Source organism: Ylistrum balloti, unplaced genomic scaffold (assembly GCF_031769215.1).
Source record: "Ylistrum balloti isolate Yb309-2 unplaced genomic scaffold, AGI_CSIRO_Ybal_v1 Utg371078, whole genome shotgun sequence".
NCBI lineage: Eukaryota > Metazoa > Mollusca > Bivalvia > Pectinida > Pectinidae > Ylistrum > Ylistrum balloti.
The window spans coordinates 32,115-55,077 of NW_026782595.1; positions in this window are offsets into that span (position 1 = coordinate 32,115).

A 22,963-nucleotide genomic window follows, 5' to 3' on the forward strand; every position below is an offset into this window, starting at 1 on the left:
AAAGCAGGTAATGACCTAATTCCTGACATTTCATGAAATATCAATGTTTAGTGAATTTCCTTCAGTGGGAATAGACATCTTTGAGCCATCATTCGGATTTTTTTTCAAGTTCGAAATAATTGCCAACGTCAAAAGAAATCAAATTAAAGAATTCAAGCTAATGAATTATTCAATAACATTACAATTGTTATTATCTTTTTAATTTAACTAATTGACATTTAAAATGTTTTGTTTTAACATCTTAAATGTTTTTTTCTTTCTTCACGAAAGCCTGTCAAACTGCTGTACATATCTTACATGGCACAGCCAGTTCAAACAGTCGCAAGACCAATGACCAAATGTACATTGCTCTCACAAGAAAATACGAGCATGTCAATATCATCTGCATTCAAACGTATAATCATGGAAACAATTGTAAGATATTTAAAAAAAATTAGGTTAACATGAAATTGTAATATTTCTCAATGACGAATGTATAATTTTCCCATGATCGTCATCAACTTGCATTTCTCGAAATAGTTTGCCGTGAGTTTATCAAGAAGTTGTCGACATCTTGTACGAAAATAATGATAATGGGAACAAGCCCGTGTGTTAAGCATTGACTCCTTATTTTGTCGATTTCTTGTGGTGAGGAATCGAGTTGATCTTGAAATTGAATGAATTGTTAAATTAGAACTTCGAGTCAATTCATTTTGAATTTGTCTGAAGAGCAACTCAATTCATCACCCCATAAAATTGACAAAAGAAAGATTCAATGTTTATATTCCAGTTAAAACGGTTTGTTTTCAATATATTTGACAGATCGGAGTCTTCAGTTACTGGAAATTGTGCACGTCTAATGGATTACGTTAAAAATGTAGTCCGACATTTTGAATAAGATGATGATGAAACAGTATTACTCAGGCTAAATACGATTATTCAACAGAATTTAAAAAAGACATAATTCAATTCATTTTATCAATATCATTTTGAAATTATGAATATTCTGGAACAGCTGTGCGAAAGAACAACGGTTCTACGGTCTTCCTTCCTTCGCTTCGAACTAGGCGGCAGCAGTTTCTAAATTGTCATGGAGAGTGTTTTATAACCTTTCTACAATAGCCTATGTATCCCTAAAGTAATTCTGTATTAGAATTACCCAGTATAGCTAGGCGGAAGCTCCTGTGGTATGACAGTAAGAGTTATTTCCCTTTTGATTTTTCGGATGAACAAGATGAAAGCATGTATCCTTATATGATTGATATCCTCATCTGCCGATCAACAAACAATACAGTTGACCAACGATAATTAGATCAATACCATCGGAGATTTTCTTCATTCTCTTACAAGGTTTCATATCTTAGACCATTAACATCACTAAAGAATTCTAGGAGAACGAAACAACTTATTATGAAGTTGAATTAAATTTTTCATTCTACCATATTATTTATACCAAAAATGTAACTTTATAATAAGAATGTTGCTTAGATGATGAATAGTTTTGGATGAAATTGAATTGTTATTTGCATATCTCTATTGAATAGTATGGGGGTAGTATGTGTTAGTATGTGTAGTATGGCGTGTCGCGCATAATGTGTAACACGCCTAACGATCGGACCAATCACGGCAACGGAAAACCTGAAAACAACCAATCAAACCTGGCTGAACAGTATAACTCCTCATCCCAGGTGACGAAATGGAACAGTCAGATAAAAGTAAGACAGCACTTGCTATTTTGCGCTGAAACCTGTCCTGTCACAAAACAGTTTGTATTTTTTTAGGTTACCAGATAGAAAATTTCATGGTGACTTTCCAGATCAAAGAAAACCATCAACGATCTTTTGGAGATATCATATATGCTATCAAAGCAGGAGTCTTCTTTTACTCTGCGTTTCTCCTCTCTGAATGATGCAGATTGTAACGCCTGGACTGGTTGGACAAGAACACAGTTTCTGAAAATCCTTTCTTGTTGTTCATCCTCTATTGGCACTGGAATCCACACTCCAAACCATGAAGGATTGATTACTATTGTTCTTGGTAAAAATGAAGACGGGCATATTATGGAAACAGTGTTTCACTCTTTTCAACATGACAGTTTCCAGTATATCGAAAACATTTCATTCCATAGTAAAAACTATTTTTCCTTTCCTCCTTGGAAAGAATATCTGACAAGAGAAATTATTCTGGAGCACAACACGGTCATACTTGATGGTAGATAGTATTCCTAAGACCTCTGATCACTGACTATAGAGGTTTTCTACTGTTGCCAGAAGAAGCGGAACTATTTAAAGTTCATGAGCATATCCCTGCCTGAGGGTTACATTCTGGACACAGTGTGGCTTTTACCTGGATATGATAATGATGCGAATATTACAAAAGCCATCATGGATATTCTCTCTTGCCTGAGGAAAGATGGCAACGTGGTTGTTGATCGAGGATGGTAGGAATGTTTTGCCAGATTTAGAACCATGATGACCTGCAAGTTTACCTTGATAGACCCATAGCTATATCATATCACGGACGATTCAAGCAATAGCTGTTTTCAAAACCCAACTTGCCCCCAACTATTTCATTAATATCTTCTAGGTACTCGTTAGAATAGTAACAGCCTGTCCCAATGGAATCCGAGGACTCATATATACAAGAACACAAGAGCGAGACGCAGTCGATAGAGTGCTGACTGCCATAATGAAAGCGCGTCTTAATGTTCACAACAACTTAGCTCAGCGTGTAAAAAAACGAGTCAGATCTTACCAAAAGGGCCAAGTCTATACTGTCAAACTAGATGTGTCTGCAGATAATTATGACTTTCCAAATTTATTCATGGAATGCCTTAGAACAATATCCTGTGGCACATACCAAATATTATTGGCAGGTGGCTACATAAGTGACCACCTCAGTGATGATGGTGACTACGAGATCAGGATATATCGGCACTCACGAGACATTGTACGATGTCATATCCACCCGATATAAGAGCAAAAGATTAAAGACAAACCTCAAATGATGTAGATTTCGCTACAAACCGACATCTTCATGGCATTAGATATGGTCGATATTGACAATTATAACTACATTATTTTACGATGAAGACCAACACTGACCAGCTTGAATGGTTTTACTATTCGCTAACAGTCATTTCGGCACTTGTCAGCATGTCCGAAATCGACGCTATTCCACGACAACTCGTACCCATATCACACCTTTGTGTACATGCTTTACTGGTCATTTGTCTGAGGAAGGTGACAGCGTACGCATCGTACTGGTCACCGAAACGTCACATATTAAAATTCCTGGTTGTGTATAAAGAATCTTTACATAATCCTTACTTTCCAACCTGACGAAAATGTTCAGTATTATACGATTTGCCGATAGGCTGCCATGTTGGATTTTAAAAATTGAAGCTTGATATTAATATTTCAGAAGCACTGGAAATTCATAGGTTGGTTATATAAATAGAAACCTCTCTGGTCATGCTTCTGTCACTTCGCATTGCATTTCAGAATACAATTAGATATATATTGCGCCTGGAGATAGACTTTTGACGGCATATCAATATTGTAAGAAAAACACATTAAAAGGAATATATATTAAAAACAACAAAGAAATATTTTTTCTTAAAACAATAAGGCCAAAGGCCACAAGCTCTCTGCCTGAATCAATTACTAGTGTGTGGAATGAGAGAGAAAAATATATCAATAAAAGTAAATATAGGAAAAGATGATACATGATTTTTAAAATGAATTTTTAATCTATTGCTAGAGCCCTCGGCTATCACCGTGAACCAAAAATGTATCAATATGAAAATGTTAAGATAATATAGTTTTTAATAACATAGGAGATTTGTTATTTGTACATCTCTGTTAAGTAGTATTTGTTAGTATGTGGTAGAATGTGCAGCATGGCATTAAACTCCGCCCCTAAGTCGCACATGTTATGTAACTCGCCAAAGGCCTCATTTCAAGAGACATAATAGAACAGTCAGACATTAGTCAGACAACAAAGGTGATCATACACGGCAACATGTTCCATCACAAACCGTCTTGTTTTGTTTAAGTTTCATTTGAAAAGTCAATACAATATAGCATTTAGAAAATTCGAAGGTGTGGATTTCAATCGATTTGGAGATGTTTTACCTGCTTATAAAAACGCCATACAACACGAAAAGCAACTGTCAGCATTGAAGGAGAAGTTCGACTTTGGACTTCTACAGAATAAGTTTAAGAATGAATCGTGCCCATTAAGGAACTTGACTTTGATGGACGAAAAATCCACAACAGCACTTCTAAGTTATCCTGCATCCGGAAACATGTGGACCAGACATCTTATCGAGCAACTTTCAGGTACAGAACTGTATGTAATAGCATTATGTAAAAGTATGTGAGCAGCTGTTGATTTTACACATTAATTACTACTAATGTTCTCTTTATCTTATTGAAAGGTGTGTGCTTTAACGCAATTTACTATGTTCATATCATGTAATACCACGTTTAAATAGCCAGAACAGGTTTTTTTTACCAGGGTTTCTCTGTGTACCTTTAGATTTTGTTTTAGTTTCGTCGTATAATATATTAATCGAATTTACTAGCTCTGATGTTCACAAACACACAACTATGAGTGTCTGCTTACACATGACTACTTATTCGGAATACACATACAGATACATGACACATCCATCGGTTAAATAGTAAATAATTAGATATATTGCACTCTTATTATGAAGTCTTTATATGGTTCAAATTGATATTCTGAAGAGCTCTATGGATGGAGTGCAAATGTTGTATATATTTATCTTCTTAATTATCTATTATTAATGAGGTAATATTGACAGTACGATCAAATATATTATATTTTCGAGACAATCTTACCCTTTATCAAGACACAAAGTATTACAAAAGTTATATGACATACACATAACATGAAATAAAGACAAAATTTCCAACTGTAGCCGAAATCAATACCATGAAGTGTCTCAATAATACTTTAGGCCTGTTATACACCGAAGGTCCAATACCCAGTAACAAATTAAACTCAAGAACAAATTAGTCAAAGTCATTAAAAACACTTCATTCCCTGGATCCTATGTCACATGTTTAATAATTATCTAATGAACAGTCAACATGGCTTATAACGAATATCTGGAGACCGTGAAAAACACTTCATTGTTTCCGGAATTCGTTCAATTCTCATTCGAACATTTGATAGCCTAATTACATGAACACGATACCGATCATTCAGTTTAATTATAATTACTGAATCCCCCGTGTGACGCGATGGACAAACAGATTGAGATTGTCTTGAGTTCTTAAAAAGCTTCAAATTACTATGACGATAATATTGAAGCATGTCTCCACATATCAGAATATTTAGTTGAGAAGAAAATTGAAACTAAAACGAACACGACGATTTTTTAAAATATATATGATTAAGATAAATGTTCTGTATAATGTTGATATAATGTAAGATCTCCGATTCGGGAATAGCGAATTCCGGACACAACTTTAGTTTTTTCGAAGTCCCACAAATTCGTTATATGCGAGTTTGACTATATTTACATATGTATATGAAGTCATTTGTTTCAGGAATATCAACATGTGCACCATCCAATAGAAAGAGAGGCTGTATCGTGTTCAAAATGCACTGGCATACGCCTGAAGATCTGAAACCATTCGACAACGCTATAATTATCATAAGGAACCCGTTGTATTCTTCAAAGTCATTTCCCATTTCAAATATGGAAAACAAAAAGACGTCACTGTCTAATCGCACCGCAATAGAGAGGCACAAAGGGTATGCAGATCCGTCATTGTTCTTTTCGTCAAGTAAGTAACAACAGTTTCCGATAATATTATTTACATACCTAGAATAATTTTTTTATATAGTTGTGCGAAATGAAGCTAGACATGTTCACTCTCATAAAAATAGAACGAAGATGTGTTTAGGGTATGTTGGTGTACAGAGTGGAAAAAACCAAAGGTTCTGATGGAAGAAATGTATTTTTAGTAGAAGAAGGTATTGATGATTGGTCAAGAGCTCTCCGGTGACATTAGTCATGGTTCGACATAAATAGTTGAGAGAACTGAGACACAGTTCAGTCCACATATACTGTTGTTAATATATGGTATATTGTGACAGGGAACAGGGATATCTTTCAATCAAGTTGTATAGATGTGATCTATACCCTGTCAAGGGTTTTCATGTAAACCCTTCCTTTTTTCCAAATATCCTACAGTTGTTTCCCTGATTGTAAGTTTGAATGCAGACTTTATTGACAAGCTGGTATTTTTTTGTGAGAGCAATGTACATTTGGTCATTGGTCTTACGACTGTTTGGACTGGCTGTGCCACGTAAGATATATACATCAGTTTGACAGGCTTTCGTATTGACGTGAAGATAGAAAAACATTTCAGATGTTAAAACAAAACGTTTCAAATGTCAAATAGTTTAATTAAAAAAATGATAACAATTGTTATGTTATTGAATAATTCATCAGCTTGAATACTTTAATTTGATTTCTTTTGATGTCGGCAATTATTTCGAAGTTTTGAAGTTAAAGATGTCTTTCCCCCTGAACGAAATTCACTTAACATTGATATTTCATGAAATGTCAGGAATTAGGTCATTACCTGTTTTTAAGCAGCAAATCGATAATTTCGCGATACTCATTTGGTATAGCGTTGGCCTGAGTAACGTTTGGTAAAGAACCGAGGTGCGTCCTTTGACGCCCCATACATGTACCAATGGCAACGTAGGGTTCTCTATAATCTAAAAAGCAGGTTGATCTGTTTTGTTGTATTTGTGACATTTTATCCTACTATCTCTGAATGACATGTGACGGACCTCTCTAGTATTGTTCAGTTAGGTAACCACTTACTTCTACTTGGATATTGTCTAAAAATGACTGTAAAAAGACCTGTGCTGTGGATGGCATGCGCTATACCTCCCGTATGTAGTTCTTGCTACTGCATCGTGTCCTTACCTCAAAACGACCCTGGCTGTTGATGGAGCGATAAATCCGGCAAACAAACTAACGCAGCTTCTGGTCAAGAAATCAATATGTTTCTGGTGGTTAAGAGTTCGGTTTCTGTTACAATCTCTTTTGAGATTTTTTCTTATTTGCGCTTGGTCAGATAAAAACGTGACGCTTATGCAGAGGGATGTTAATTCTCCGCGTTGAAAAGTTAACATCTTGCTTATGGCTGCAACATCCTAGCTGCAGTGGTACTTAAAATGCTGTTAGGATTATTGCTAAGCTGAATACTCTGTGCTAAGGTAGTAAGAGTTATTTCTATTATGACTGACCGGATTTTTAATACGCTGTTTGAAGAGTTCTAATTTGAAATTAAATAAAGATCAAATTGGAAGCGCAAATTAAGAAAAAACTTCTTGAGACAGATATGTTTGTAAAATTTACCATACATCCTAAACAGCAATTGAATTATGTTTACGCATCTTTAAATGGGAAGGGAAAATTATTTCAAAAACAAAATTAAGAGATCTTACTGAAATTCGTATACAAATCGCTATGTACTCTGAACTTTCATGTGCGAACCAGGCTCGAAAAACATGTCATACAGCATTCAAATAAAATAGTCGAGACAATTGGTTACAGAACATCAACTTCCCCACCTGTACAGGTTCCAGTCAACTTTAACTCATGGTCTCTTCCGGTTCTTGTTAGTTCACGCTGGCAGCAAATAAGAAAAGGGAGCCAGTGTGGCTGGGCGGACGCTCCTGTGTTATGACAGTAAGAGTTATTTCCCTTTTGATTTTTCGGATTTTGTTTACGCTGTCCGAGTTGTAATTTGGAGTGAAATAAAGAACAAGATGAAAGCATGTATCCTTATATGATTGGTATCCTCATCTGCCGATCAACAAACAATACAGTTCACCATCGATAATAAGATCAACACCATCGGAGATTTTCTTCATTCTCTTACAAGGTTTCATATATAAATATAATATTCTACTATATTTAATTCTAAATTTGTATTGAAGGCATAACAATCTTGTGTATTCTATACAACCACCACTCTTTCACCGGTCCAGAAAATGCCCATGCTTGATTCTGTACAAACGTTTTCAGCAATGAGACCTTGTTTTGTACAAATAAGATAGTAAAATATGCCTAAGCTGGTTCTGTGTTGTTATTATTTTGACTGTAAAAATAGGAAGATGATGACACAAGTGATCTCTGACCCCCAAACAGGTCATCAAGACACAGTATATTCGCAAATAATGAGAGTAAATATGAACCATTCCAAAGTGTGAATGTATCTGTACAGTATGTACAGTAATATTGTTCACAGTGTATGAGTTTAGCAATATGTGGTTGCATGGCTACATTTGAATAATATATTGGCACGCTTCTTAATGATGTGTGTGGTAGGGAGATGTCTGGTCGGGGCACGGTGAGAGATGAGAGTTACTGTGTGGAGAAAAGACTGGTGTGTGACTGTGTCTGGGTACTTAGTTGAGGTCTGTTAGCTCAGTGCTTCTCGAGTGTTGATCTGGACTAATATAGTATGTGTAGTATAATGTGTAGATATTCACTGACTCTGCAGTTATATATCAACGTTACAATATGTGTGAGGTAATGTAGTGCTTTTTTACTTCAAATGTATGATTCAAAGTCTTCTGTTGTCGTTCAAAGCCATATTTTACTGCTAAAGTAGGCAAATGTGATCATTCTAAATAAATCTTTACTTTTACTCATAACTCGAAATGTGATATTGTCATGGGTTCACTAAGACTTTCTTGCCTCAATCTTTTAATGACAATTCAGTTCTTAAAGTAATACCATTGTTTATCATTCTCAATATGAATATATATTGTTAACCTTACCTGCTGTATTCTGCGTGATCAATTTACCGACAGGCTGCCATGTTAAAACTTGAAAGATGGAGGTTGATATCGCTAGTTCTTGAAAAGTACATGATGGTATATTCTCAAATTTCATATATAAAATTCATATTGCGCTTGGATGTGCATATTCCTTGTTGAGACTTTTTGGAGATGGGTGGATCTTTAGGATCTTTACACAACACGATTGTTATCACTATTCATTGAGAAGCATAATAATTTCATATGTAAGTTCTAATTATTGAAACCTATCAGGTCATTTCCCTCTCATTTCCCTCTCACTGCGCCTCATTACAATTCAAAATGTAAAATGAAATACGCTAGGGAAAAGACTTTTGAGGGCATATCAATATTGTCAGATATGAAATATTCAAAATAACATTCAAAAAGTAAATCAAAGAATATTTCTGGTAAAACCAAAATGCCTGAGGTAGCAAGACAAGCTCTCGATTAGAATCAGTTACTGGTTTATGTGATGAAAGGAAAAGTACATATGCTTAAGTAAAGAAAGGAAAACATGAAAGATGCTTTTAAAACTGATTTCGCCTCGAGCCAAAAATGTAACTTTATAATAAGAATGTTGCTTAGATCAGTTTTGGATGAAATTGAATTGTTATTTGCATATCTCTATTGAATAGTATGGAGGTAGTATGCGTTAGTATGTGTAGTATGGCATGTCGCGCATAATGTGTAACACGCCAAACGATCGGACCAATCGCGGCAACGGAAAACCTGAAACCAACCAATCAAACCTGTCTGAACAGTTTTACTCCTCATCCCAGGTGACGAAATCGAACAGTCAGATATAAGACAACATTTGTTATTTGGGCTGAAACCTGTCCTGTTGCAAAACAGTTTGTATTTCAGATATTCAGTCCGAGGAACAAAGGACGGTCATACTTGACGGTAGATAGTATTCCTAAGGCTTTGGATCACAAGCTCCAGATAATCTCCTACTGTGGCCAGAAGAAGCGGAACTATTGCTAGTTCATGAGCATAGCCCTACCTTACGGTTACATTCTGGACAAAGTATGGCATTTTCCCTGGATGCGATAATGATGCGAAGATTACAAAAGCCATCATGGATATTCTCTCCTGCCTGGAGAAAGATGACAACGTCGTTGTTGATCGAGAGTTCAGCGATATTTTGCCAGATTTGGAAACACGTGATTTGAAAACAAATATGCCGTTTTATAGTTTATTTCAATTTCAGTTCAATTCAACAGACCCGAGGATTCCATTACAGAACTGATAACAATGGAAACAAAGGTATATCAAAATATCACAGGTACATACATATACATAGTTTGTAAGATGGGTATAGCATTAGTAAGATAGAGAAAAAGGCATGTATCGTAATTATCATCTAAAACATATTACCTTTAAGGACTTGTATCAAAAGTTACTAAAAGTTATGTTTTTTTAGAGTAATACTATATATTATATCTGAAGTAATTGTTATATCAGTTTCGGTGAATTATTTAAAAAATAAAATGCTTTAAAAACGATTTTTGCTTCAATATCAAACTTTCTATCAAGAAACGGCATTTATGCATATTTGTTTATCAACAACGAGGCTCTAAAATTAGTGACGTCAGACTAGCAGGACAGCCTCATCAATCAACCGCAGGCCAGTAGCGTTCAATTTCAACAAATTTTATTGCTCAATATAAACAATTGAAGCAAAGGGATCAGGCATCAGGCATAGCCTATTTAAGCCTTCTCCAGTAACTTCCGTTTGGCAACAATATAAATCAAACAATAAGGTTTCTAAAAACTAAAATCTATACAGAACTAGTATACAGTAGAATACAATTGAATACAATAGTGTCTCCATTTCCCCATTATATTACATCCTAATACATTTCATTCAAATCTTTTAGTGTCAATTATGTATTCTGAGATACTTTGTAATAAAGAAACATTTATTTCGTTACTGCATTCATGACATCCATGAAGCAAAACATTAACATTATAGTGATCATGAGTAATATTTTGGTTTATTAACTGATTTTGCAGAATAATTCTTGAATGGTTATAAAGTGGACAGGTCATAAAGTAATGTTCTGCAGATTCCTGTCCAGTATTACATGAACACAGTGGTGAATCATTTAAATGATCAATAAAAAGGTCAGATTTCAAATTACTAGCCTCGTTTCTCAGTTGGCACATAATTATATTTATTTTTCGGTTACCACCCTTTTTGAAAATTTCAGTTGTATCACTGGCAATTTCGTCTTTATTGAATAATAAAGATTTAAATTGCGATTTTGAATGTACATTTGATAAATCAAAGTTATGAGCGAAAGCATTAAATTCTCTAAATGTACTCGGGAAAAAACTACTAAAATAGCTAGTTGTTCGACAAATAGGAATATTAAAAATTCTAGTGGTTCGTAGTTGATACCGTTCATTTTCACTTACATATAGAAAAGGTTGCACAATATCTTGTAAATATTTTGGAGTCATGCCACGAAAAATCTTAAACATTAATAAAAGTTTATGTTTTTTACGCCTGTCAGAAAGAGTTTCCCAGTTAAGTTCTTGATAAAGCTTGAGGTGGGAGGTGCCTCTGCGCAATCCTGTAATAACTCTCGCAGCTTCTAGTTGTACTGATTCGATCTGTTGCTTACATTGATCAGGACAATTATCCCATAGCACATCAGCATATTCTAATATTGGCATTATATATATTTTATAAATTTTCAAAAGAGTGTTCCTAGATACTTTATTTTTTAAGGTTTTTAATACATTTACTCTTTTAGAAGCTTTCCCATATATATAATTGACATGATGGATCCATTTACAATCATCAGAAAAAAATACGCCTAAATGTTTATGAGTTGCACTTGAGTATACAGGAGTGTTATCAAAAAAATATAGGTGGGTGTACTGATTCTCTCTTCCTGGTAAAAATCATAGAGACTGTTTTTGTGGGATTAAAGTTTATATCCCATTTCTTACCCCAATTACTTATATTCAACATATTATCTGATATTTTATTTGCTACTTCAATATTATTATTGTCAACAATTTCACTTAAGGACGTATCATCTGCAAATAATTTAATGTCACTGGTCACTATATAAGAAATAGAAACGGGGCTAAAACTGACCCTTGTGGGACGCCGGCATTTACAGATTTATAGGTTGAAAATATACCCTCAGTTAAAACCCGTTGTTTTCTTTGTGATAAGTAGTTAGTAAACCAATTAAGCAAATTACCTTTGATACCGTAGGATTCAAGTTTATATAGTAACCCTTCATGCCACACTCTATCAAAGGCCTTACTTATATCACAGAATATAGATCGTACTTCTTGTCCTTTATCTAAAGAATTCATGATATTGTGATAAATCGATAACAACTGATTCACGGTTGAATCTCCTGGAATAAAACCAGATTGGTGTTTAGAAATAATTTCACATTGCCGAAGATAGTTGTATAAATATTTGCGTTGCGACCTATGAAAGTTTTTTAAATTGTTTCTCTGTTTTTCTCGTTAGTAAGATATAAATTATTGAATAACTCAAGCATTTGCAATTAAATGACTTTTCCGAGAGCAGCAGGATGCCGTATTGTACCGCATTCGGCTACAATAACGAATCCAAGAAGGGGTGCGGTGTAAGTTTTTTCGCCTTTCCAAAAGACGGACGACGAAAATCATGATTCACTACTGCAGACGTGCAAACTTTGTGCCGAAGGCATATCATAAGTTGGCGGAGTTAAGATATCCCAATGCTGAAGCGAAGCATCTTCCTGATGCGGTACCTGACGTACAACTGCAAGTTTATAGCCGCTATCCCGACGAAAATAGGCCGAGGTCACCTGTCAACGCTCCACCGCGAGGGGCGTTTCTTAAGCGTCAGAGGGCTGAGGTAAGAGAGCTTAGCCTTAACAGTATGCAAGTATCTGGAAGTTTTGTGATTTACCGATAATATTAAGGTTATTGTTGATTTATAATGATAATGGTCAAACACATCTGTATAATAAAAAAAATCAGACTGTTTGTAAACATGCATAGCCTTGCGACTTTGTCACGGTCTCGTGTAGTTTACCTTTTAAGTAATAATCAACCGCTCTTTCGGAGTTGAGGAGGTTGGAAGACCACGTTTAAGATTACAGTAGTTTAATTACCAGCTCATAGATTCAGATACGTAGATATCTATGCATCCAATTCTGCAGGCTGCCGGCAGGTGTGTCAAAATTGATAAAGAATGTAACAGTGTCAGTACAAGTGATATTAAATGTAGGTAATTACATTTACACCACTCCCATGAACATACCCAGATAAGTAATTCACACATTGTTGTATTTCTCATATGGTTGCTATGAATTAAAAACTAAGATATTAAAATGAAGCTTATTGATTATAATTAATAAAACCATTATGTAATGACAATTTGCAGTGTAACGAGTTAAACATTAGGTCAGCTAGTATTGGGCCAATGCACACAAGTTATTATACGTCCCTGCTATTTATAAATAATCATGTAGTGTCATTGAAATGTCATTTATGTCATATTCAATATCAAGCGTAAGCTAAGTTCTTGGTTATAATGTAATTCATGTAATTCTATATGTATATATGTGTTATCATAATCCAGCTGAGTACTGGTACTCTTGCTACACCCTCAAATATAATTAGAATCGAAGATTAAAGTAAATAAAACCTTATTCTTTGAAATAGAAATACTTTGTAGGCAGTTCTGTTTTGTAAAATTTGATCTAGATTGTTTATTGATAGTATCTATACTGTTTTGATGATTTTTACAGGTAACAAAGCAAGTCCTCCAAATGTGAGCCTTTAATTAAGTTTACAATGGGAACTCTTATTTCAGCTACAATGAAATGTGTAAATGGACACGCAGAAATGTGGGAAAATCAGAAAAGTCATCGTGGTATGCCAGTATCAAATCTCCTTGTTGTAGGGGCTATTGTTTTAGTGGAAATAATATTTCATAGACTTGTTGCTTAAGGTATAAAGTTATTATCAAGCAGTATCTTTCTCCATGAGCACTAGACAATTTAAATCTTTATCTCTCGATCTCTATTTGGTTCTTCTTCTTTTTTGTATTAGTGGGAAACCTGAAATGTTTCTGGATTAAAATTCTACAATTCAATGGTTTACATTATTGGTTTTACATTTTATTAAATTATCAGGTGTGATTATCCATAATCCAGCATTATGACTATAGCTATTATAGAAAATTTACATATTATTAATCAATTGTTTGATTTCATTAACCTCTAATATTAAATCTTTTTTGCAGTTGAATGCTTACAAAATTATCTCGAATATAAACAGGGCTAAGTGATAATTGAAGGCTTAAATTTGTAATGTATTATTATTTCCTGTCTTTTATCGTTTGACTAGGTTATAGATCACACAAAATGCTCCGAGGGGTGGTGGAAAGCAAATTTCTTCTAAGTGACGTACCAAAGCTTTCTCCAGTGCACCAGACCTATGGACTGGACGTATTTCACAGCGTATTCAACAACTTTGCACCAAAAAGTACTCACTTCTATTACTCTGTAATGGTGGCCAGGTAAAGTTAGAAAAAATACTCAAGAAGTGTCACACTGCAGTATTTGTTCTCAGCTACATTTGTTAAATTCTCAAAATTTATTTGAAAGCCTTTAGAATGTATTTCTTTATTGTTTAAATGCTTTACTTCATTGTTACAGACTCAGTATTGCTGCACTACTTTTCAATGAAAATGGAAAGCGTCACCAGGCAAGTACTCTAGATGGACAGCTTTGCTGGCGAGTAAGCTATCCTAAAGGGAAAAAGGGAGAATCGGTTTAGTGAAACAACCAACGAGAGCAGCTGTCACCTATATTGTTCTATGTGGGGAACATTTTACCAGCACACAGTTATATTTGTAATGTTTTGACAAAATTGAAGGAAAAGTAAATCTTTACAATCAGTATTTTATGTGTTTTTCTTTCATATTATATTGATCTTCTGAAGCAGTCATTGATGGAAAGAAGACGACTGATTCCATGCTACCAGGAAGCCTTTAGGGAAGCCATCACTTTTCTTTGATATAAACCTCCAGCTGTTACTAGTTCTTTTCCAAAGGTTGACAAAAGAGCACTGATTTTACAGCGTCGGTCACGTTTTGCTAACGTTCAAAATAATGGAGCCATGACATCACAGTTATCTTCGACATGTCATCATTCTGCGTAGACATATAGGAGTAGTTTGCTTCCATCTTTACACTGTGGTAAAGTTTATCATTAAATTCAGCTGTCTGTTTTGAACCCAATTATTTAGTTTTAAATCTTCCAGTTGTCAAAGAGTTAAGACATTTATACTCAACACTAATAGAATAATATTTCAGTGTAATTTCACACCTGTGTTCTGTAGACTGGGATATCTCGACTCGAAGGGTGATTTTTTTTAAAAAGTTTATAGAGCTAGAAAATTACCCGAGGGGTTGAGATATTCCTGTCTTCAAAATACTGGGGTGATGGGTTATTTTTCTCCCATGCTTTAGAAGATCTCTCCTATATGGTCCACGGAAAATGCCATGAAATTGACACCATTGATTGGTGACGTGTTTACACAACAAGAAGTGATGACATCATCCAATCACTTAGGATCATCCCAGTGTGTGCCATATGTCTTATCTACCCCAATAAAGATAGATTTATCTTTTCCTACACAACACAGAGATTACTCTAAATTATGGGAGAATAAAATGCCTTGTCAGGTGAAATTTGACATAAAATATATGTTGATATATATTGATCAAGAAGTAAAAAAGACATCGTAGGAGGAAAGCAGAATTATTGTTTTTTATTTTTGTTTTATTATGGATGTGGTCTTATTTTGGTCTGGTATATTTAAATCCTGTTGTAATGCTCCGAATGAAAAGTATGTCTTATATTAGTAACAACACGAGCTGAAAGAATTTTTTCTATTTCCCCGACCTAGATGTGCCATATCCAGAAAACAAACCTACTGTATGCTGTGTGGTGATAAGCCCTGAAAATGAATAGGCAATAATAATAACATTGTGCTAGTTTTTATTGTTCTATAGTTCTGTTACCATTGTTTTACAATGCACATGTCTTTACAAAAACAAATTAAATTATGTTAAAACCTTTCAATAGAGATTGTTGTGTTATACATGTTTCAAATGATGTTCAAATTTTCAACATACTTTCTAAAATCACAAAGTCAAATGTGCAATTTAAAATGTTTAACTTGTGTACTGAATGTAATGAAATAGTCATGTGATCTACCAAAATATCAATAAAGAAACTCACTCATGAATTGGTTAATTGCCATCCACCAGTCCATCATGCTGTACAAATTCAGACACGCTAACTTCCAGGACGTTCCTGTTTAGGCAGTTGTCTATAAATGTCTGATGATGCGTAATGCGCTTCTGCATTCTCATTTTTCTGCTTTATAAAACCGAATTTAGCACATCACAAACACACTTCAGACTTCATTCTCCACATTCACACCTGTTCATAAAACAACACTAGCTTTGTAACAGATCATAATTTATAAAGAAAAACTTGCCAGAGACACGTATAACCAAATTCTTATTCTAAGCTTAAACTTCCGGGTTCACGTCTCCAACAGTACCTCTCAAAAAACATACATAACCTAATACAGAGCCCCGTTGAATTGTTTCTATTATTTTCAATATTTTCACACTAACTGAGATAAACTGCGTATTTTTCCCCGCCGATTTCTGACTAGCAAGGGCAAGCTCATTAAGCTAGTTTACCTGCTTTGTACAGCAGGTGCAGTATGCCTAAAGTACCTAAGACGAAGTCGTAAAATTTACATATCAAGGGTCTGCCAACTTCCTATCAATATTCTAAATTGATACGTGACTAGTAATCTACTGAAGATCAGTTATAGCACATTCTTACCAGTTTTTATTTTGGAGACGACCAACTTCGGCTATGTCATCTTCCATTGGACTCCAGGAACCGTCGCCTGTCGCTTCCTCGCTGTCACTTGGCCTAACGTCTTCCGAATTTGCTGCACCGCCGTTCACTCTAACCTCAAACTGATGCGGAAGTACTTCCATGTGTCTGGGGATTTCTTCGAGGTCTAAGTCTTCCCAGCGAATCATTTCGAAAGTCGATATGCGTGACCTCAATCATTTCGCTTTTGTATACACTTCAGGAATGCGGGAGAGTTTTGCTAGTCTGACGTAACGAAGTCACGTAACAGGTAAAGTCATTATAGATCGACTACCGCGCTTATTCCAACGAAAGAAAACAAATAAAAACAAAAATTCACACCACAGAAAATATTTTTATTTGTTTCATAATGTTTTTATATAAATTTTGAACAAAATAAAGTAGAAAGAGCACGTTATAAAATATTGATAAAAGTCCTTTAGGGCGAGTAGGCAAAGTACAATTAAACATACTATCTAGTTTACAGGTGTTTTTTTTTTAAAAAGAATTCACTGTACGGTTAATAGCACTTAACTTTCTAAGCTTAATCCTATTAGGCAAACAAATAAATTGTAAAACTCCAGAGCAAAGTAAACATTTTCTAGGGACTAAGATATCTATCTTTTCTACTAAAACGAACAAAAAGTCCATGAATACATTTAAAAAGGAAATAAATATCCATATATTACCGTCTGCTTTCCAAAGTAGGCCGGTTAAAATGTTTACATAAATCAGCACAACAATGACTGAGGGAATCAAAGTTCGCCTTTAAACACATCAATTTCAAAAAATGTCTTTAGGCCGATTCAAGTTGGTGAATTAAAGTAGTTTGGTGCGGTGACCAGATCTCACTGTAGTATTCCAACTGACTTCTAACTAAACTGATGTACATTGTATAATAATCTTATTATAGAAATGTTTTTGAAATATCAACAAGAACGCTTTAAACATCCAAGCATTTGCATACCTTTCGACACAACGTTTTTTACATAGTATGAAAAGGTAATGTCCAGACTCCTAGGTCTTTAACATGAGTGACTTGGGATAAATTATGACCGTCATGCAAGAGATTTGTCAGTATTGACTTGCATCCGCCATTTTTTTACACCAGTAAAACACTTTATCGATGACGTCCTGTAATTGCTTACATTCATATACAGATGTTATTTTTTAGCAAAATTTATTGTCATCAGCAAACATAAAACAGGTAGAATGTTTCAAAACAGCAGGTAAATAATTGATAAAAATCAAAAATAAATTGGGCCCTAAAATAGAACCTTGGGGAAACCGGAAATATACATTACACCACCCAGATGTCGGTCGATTTACTGTTACTCTCTGTTGCCTTTCGTTAAGAAAAGGGTGATGAACCAGTTAAGAATGCTACCTCTAAAACTGTGGTTTGCACAATGATAATTTGTGCCTGACTTCATCAAACGCTATAGAAAAATCAGTATACACAGCATGAACATCCATCTTTTTATCAAGTACATCAGACACAAAATCAGAAAATCATGTAATACTTTTAACTGTGGATCTATTTGGCATAAAATCATGTTGCTCATTACAAATCAATTGGACAATAATGGCAATGATGACAATGGTCAATAGTTTTCAACACAGTTTATCAGATCAGACTTAAATACAGGATTTGCATTTGCTTTTTTAAGACAATCAAGAAAAATACCATCGCGAAGTGATTTGTTAAACAGGTAGCGAACTGGAACGCACAGCTCATGTGCATATTCTTTAAAAACTCTACCAGAGATATTATCATACCCACAAGCCTACTTTACATTGATATTTTATAGAAGATTTAGTACTTTAATACATTCAATTTCAATGGAAGAAAGTGGATTTCCAAAAGCGTTGTGATTTAGAACATCAGGTAACTGGTCTAATGTGAGACCTTTATCAGAAGTAAAGACACTCTGAAAAAAGTTTTTAACATTTCTGCAGATTTAACATTACATTCAGACTTGTGATCAAAATAAGGTACTGAGTCTGGAATTCGCCCTGATTTCCTTTTAATGTTTACATAACCCCAGAATCACGTTTTCATTTATAGAATGCCCAACATTAGTGTAAAATCGTCATATTTCACAGTTTGGAGTTTTTAAAACTGAGCATATACTACGGAACTCTCATGTAGATCCATAACTAAATCCAGATAGGTAGTGGAGTCATATCACGGACGATTCAAGCAATAGCTGTTTTTCAAAACACAACTTTCCCCAAACTATTTCATTGATGTCTTCTAGGCACTCGTTAGAATAGTAACAGCCTGTCCCAGTGGAATTCGAGGACCCATATACACACGAGCGAGACGCAAAGTATAGGGTGCTGACTGCCATAATGAAAGTGTTCACAGCAACTAAGCTCAGCGTGTGAAAAATGAACCAGATCTTACCACAAGGGCCAAGTCTCTATTTGTCAAACTAGATGTGTCTGCGTATAATTATGACTTTCCAAAGTCATACGTCGAATGCCTTTGCACAATATCCTGTGGCACATACCAAATATTATTGGCAGTTGGTTACATAAGTGAGCACCTCAGTGATGATGGTGACTACGAAATCTGGATCTATCGACACTCAAGAGACATTGTACGATGTCAGAACCACTCGAGACATAAGAGCAGTGTAAAAGTACAACGTTTCGATCCAGCAATGACAGCTCCGACGCCATTCATCCCATAAAGGTTTATCATTGTCAGGATCCCACTGGACAGAGAACCATGGGGTAGTGCCCATGTTGCCAATATCCTGTACTTTTTATTACACTACATGCATTTGGAAACCAGTAAGCCTTTGCATCCAGAGGTTTAAGACAAACCTCACGAAATACTTTGGCCTAATTGTTTAAACAAAAATATTTCTTTGTTATTTTTGACATATTTTCTTTTAAGTGGTTGTCCGTCATCTTCAAGTCATTAGACATGGTCGACTTTAACAATTAACTACATTACTGTACGATGTAGACCAGCACTGAATTATCAATCCGATTTTAGGACCAAGAAGCATTATTGGATTCCAGGTTAGGTAGTGTAATGTGTAAACCAACTTAAAGCCTTCATCATTCATGTTAGAATATTGATTTAGCAGTTATAAGAATATTTAAATTTTTGTGCTGACCAGGGAACATGACGGCCATTTTGAAAGTTGGAATTCCACTTTGGTGGGTTATAAGTGTAGCTGGCAATCTCTTTTTACTAATAAAACCATTTCAGTTCACTTTGCAATACTTCAATCCAAAACAGATTTCCCCTTTGCTAGTTTTTACTTAAAACTTTAATAACTTTGTACAACACTCCTATTTTACTATTTTGGGCAATTTATTTAATATTGCTTGAAGATTTTCTTTAAGACATATTTACGAATGGACTACAATTGGAAATTCAAATAGGCCTTCAGAAATTTTACTTGGTATCAAAATACCATGTTCTTTCTCTAATCCATCACATTTTAATCTCTTGTTCTTGTATTCAAAACTCTGTTTTTTGCATTGCATATATGCTATCTAACATGTTATTATCAGCATGTTTATTTTTAGGTTTCTTTTTTAAAAATGAATCAATTAAATTATAACATTTACCAAACAAAACATGCAAATTTCCTTCTTTCTTTTTTCATATTCTTGCGTATGTAAACGTATGAATACAGAGACTACCATCCATCACATTTTAATCTCTTGTTCTTGAAATGAAAATTTCCAACAAGACTGATTCATTGATTTTAGACTACGTTCTTGATGCCACAGATACATAGGCAACTAAGAAAGTTCATTAAACACACGAAAAGACAATTAAAAAATTGTTGCCGTCCAGATCCAAACGAAGCGGGACAACCGTAGAAATCAGTAAAGACGTTTCTCTTTCGCGCAGTGAAATAGATATATAATTATGATAAAGCGCAGAACAGCCGTATAATTACATCTAAAACCAATCTACCCACTATTTTATATGTTATGATTGACAAAAAGGGCTATGAGCACAGCGTCGTATTAGGCGTCTCTGTTAGATCTGTCCATTGTGAGATGTCCACGTCAACACCCAGATCTCTGGCAACCCTTGACACTTCACAAACATACTTGAGAGCGATCGTCTTTTGTTCTGCAGTAAAGGTATTGGATACTTTGGTCATTGTGTTGTTCTCTGGGATTCGATGTTTTTTCCCCTCCTGATTCACAAAAGCACACCAGAAGTCCCTCGGGGCTACCGGTAGTTTAAGATATCGAACTATCCTTGTCATATCTTCTACGAGATTTTGTTTCATATGCTCATATACAAGAATCAAACACTTCCTATTAAACACATTCAGCCAGCTTATGTATGAATTCCTCCACCAACGCAGTCCCTTTGCAACATGTTTTGTCCATTCTGAAACACAAAAACATATAAAAGATATACAGATATGAAATTCTGAACTGCATATTGTATAGACACAAATAGGAACATTGTTGATCATTAAATGATACTAATCCTTCTCGATCTGTAGATTGTCTGTATTTTTAATTGATCAGTTCAGAGAACTCGAGTTATGGCGAGTAACCTACAATTGTGTAAAATTGTGGTAATAATCTGCCGTATACATCCAAGTGTGCGGTTGTTTTTTGTCTGCGTCTCCATGTTCAGTGAAATATCAAAATATGTCATATCTCAATAGAGATGAAAAAAAATCACATCAGCATTATTTTATCCAACATATACATCATCTTAGTAACGAGTTTCGTCCAAAAACTGTTGAGAAAAACATTCTTTACATATTTTTGGCTTTCGGTAATAGCCGAGGACTCCACCGAAATATTGAAAGAATTGTAGGGCCACAGGATATCATAATGACAGTTTCCATTACCACTACACTTCAAAACCGCTATGTACTTTGTGTCTATAATGAGTTGTATATTATCTCCCTTTTGAGGTGTATAGATTGGACGCAAACAAAACATTTATGGAAATGTATGGCCACAGGGTATGATGTTATCAGCTTCCGTCACCATGGCTTTTAAAATCTGTTTCTAAAACAGGGATTTGTTTGTCGTACTTTAAAGCATCTTTTATTTCTTTCTATCAGTACTTTTATCATCTACTTCTCAAGAACTAACAATATCAAACCTCATCTTTCTAAATCTATCATAGTGATGAAAGTAGCTCGAGTGATGCGACGGTGGACTAACAGATTGGAATTGTCGTGAGGTCTTCAAACAAACATATACTATTAGGAGCACACCAAACATAATGGCCTCTGGAGAGATTGGAAGATTTCCTTTATATGTTGAAGTTAAAAGCCGAGTCATGTTTTGGTATAAATTGATAAAAAATAACTGTGAAACATGAGGTATAACTTCATGTTTCACTTACAAACTTTAATCAAAACTTTAAAAAAAATATGTTGAAAAATAGTCATTATTGAACGCAGTTTAATTGTTGCATGTATTTCACTACAAACATTTAACATTTGTATTCAGCATTTACGATAACTATGCCTTTACAATACTAACGTGTAGGTGTTGAGTTGCACTACCTCGGACAAACGCACTAGCGAGCAGGTGTCCCGCCAAAGAAGAATCACCCTAAAGCGATTATATATATTACATACCATTCTCAAATTTCGTATGTATGTTAACCTTCATATCTACTATATTCCGAAGGATCGATTTGCCGATACGCTGCAATGTTGGATTTTGAAAGTTGACGCTTGATATCACAATTTCAGATGACCCGAAAATTCATAAGTTGGTTCTATAAATAGAAACCTCTCTGGTTGTGCTTCACTCACTTCTCATTTATTGCATTTCAGAATACAATTAGATATATATTGCGCCTGGAGACTTTTGAATATCTCAAAAAAAAAAAAAAAAAAAAGGAATATTTCTTTTAAAACCAAAAGGCCAAAGGCCACAAGCTCTCTCCCCGAATAAATTACTGGTTTGTGTGATGAGAGGAAAAAAATATATATGCAAATAAAAGTGCTAAAGCCCCGGGAGCCAAGAATGTATTATAAAAATGTTGCGAAGACAATGTAGACTTTTGGATAAGTTAGAGATTTGTTATTTGTACATCTCTGTTGAGTAGTATTAGGTAGTATGTTGTAATATGTGCAGCATGGCGTAAAACTCCACCCTTAAGTCACGCGTGTTATGCAACTCGCCAAAGGCCTCATTTCAAGAGACATCATAGAACAGTCAGA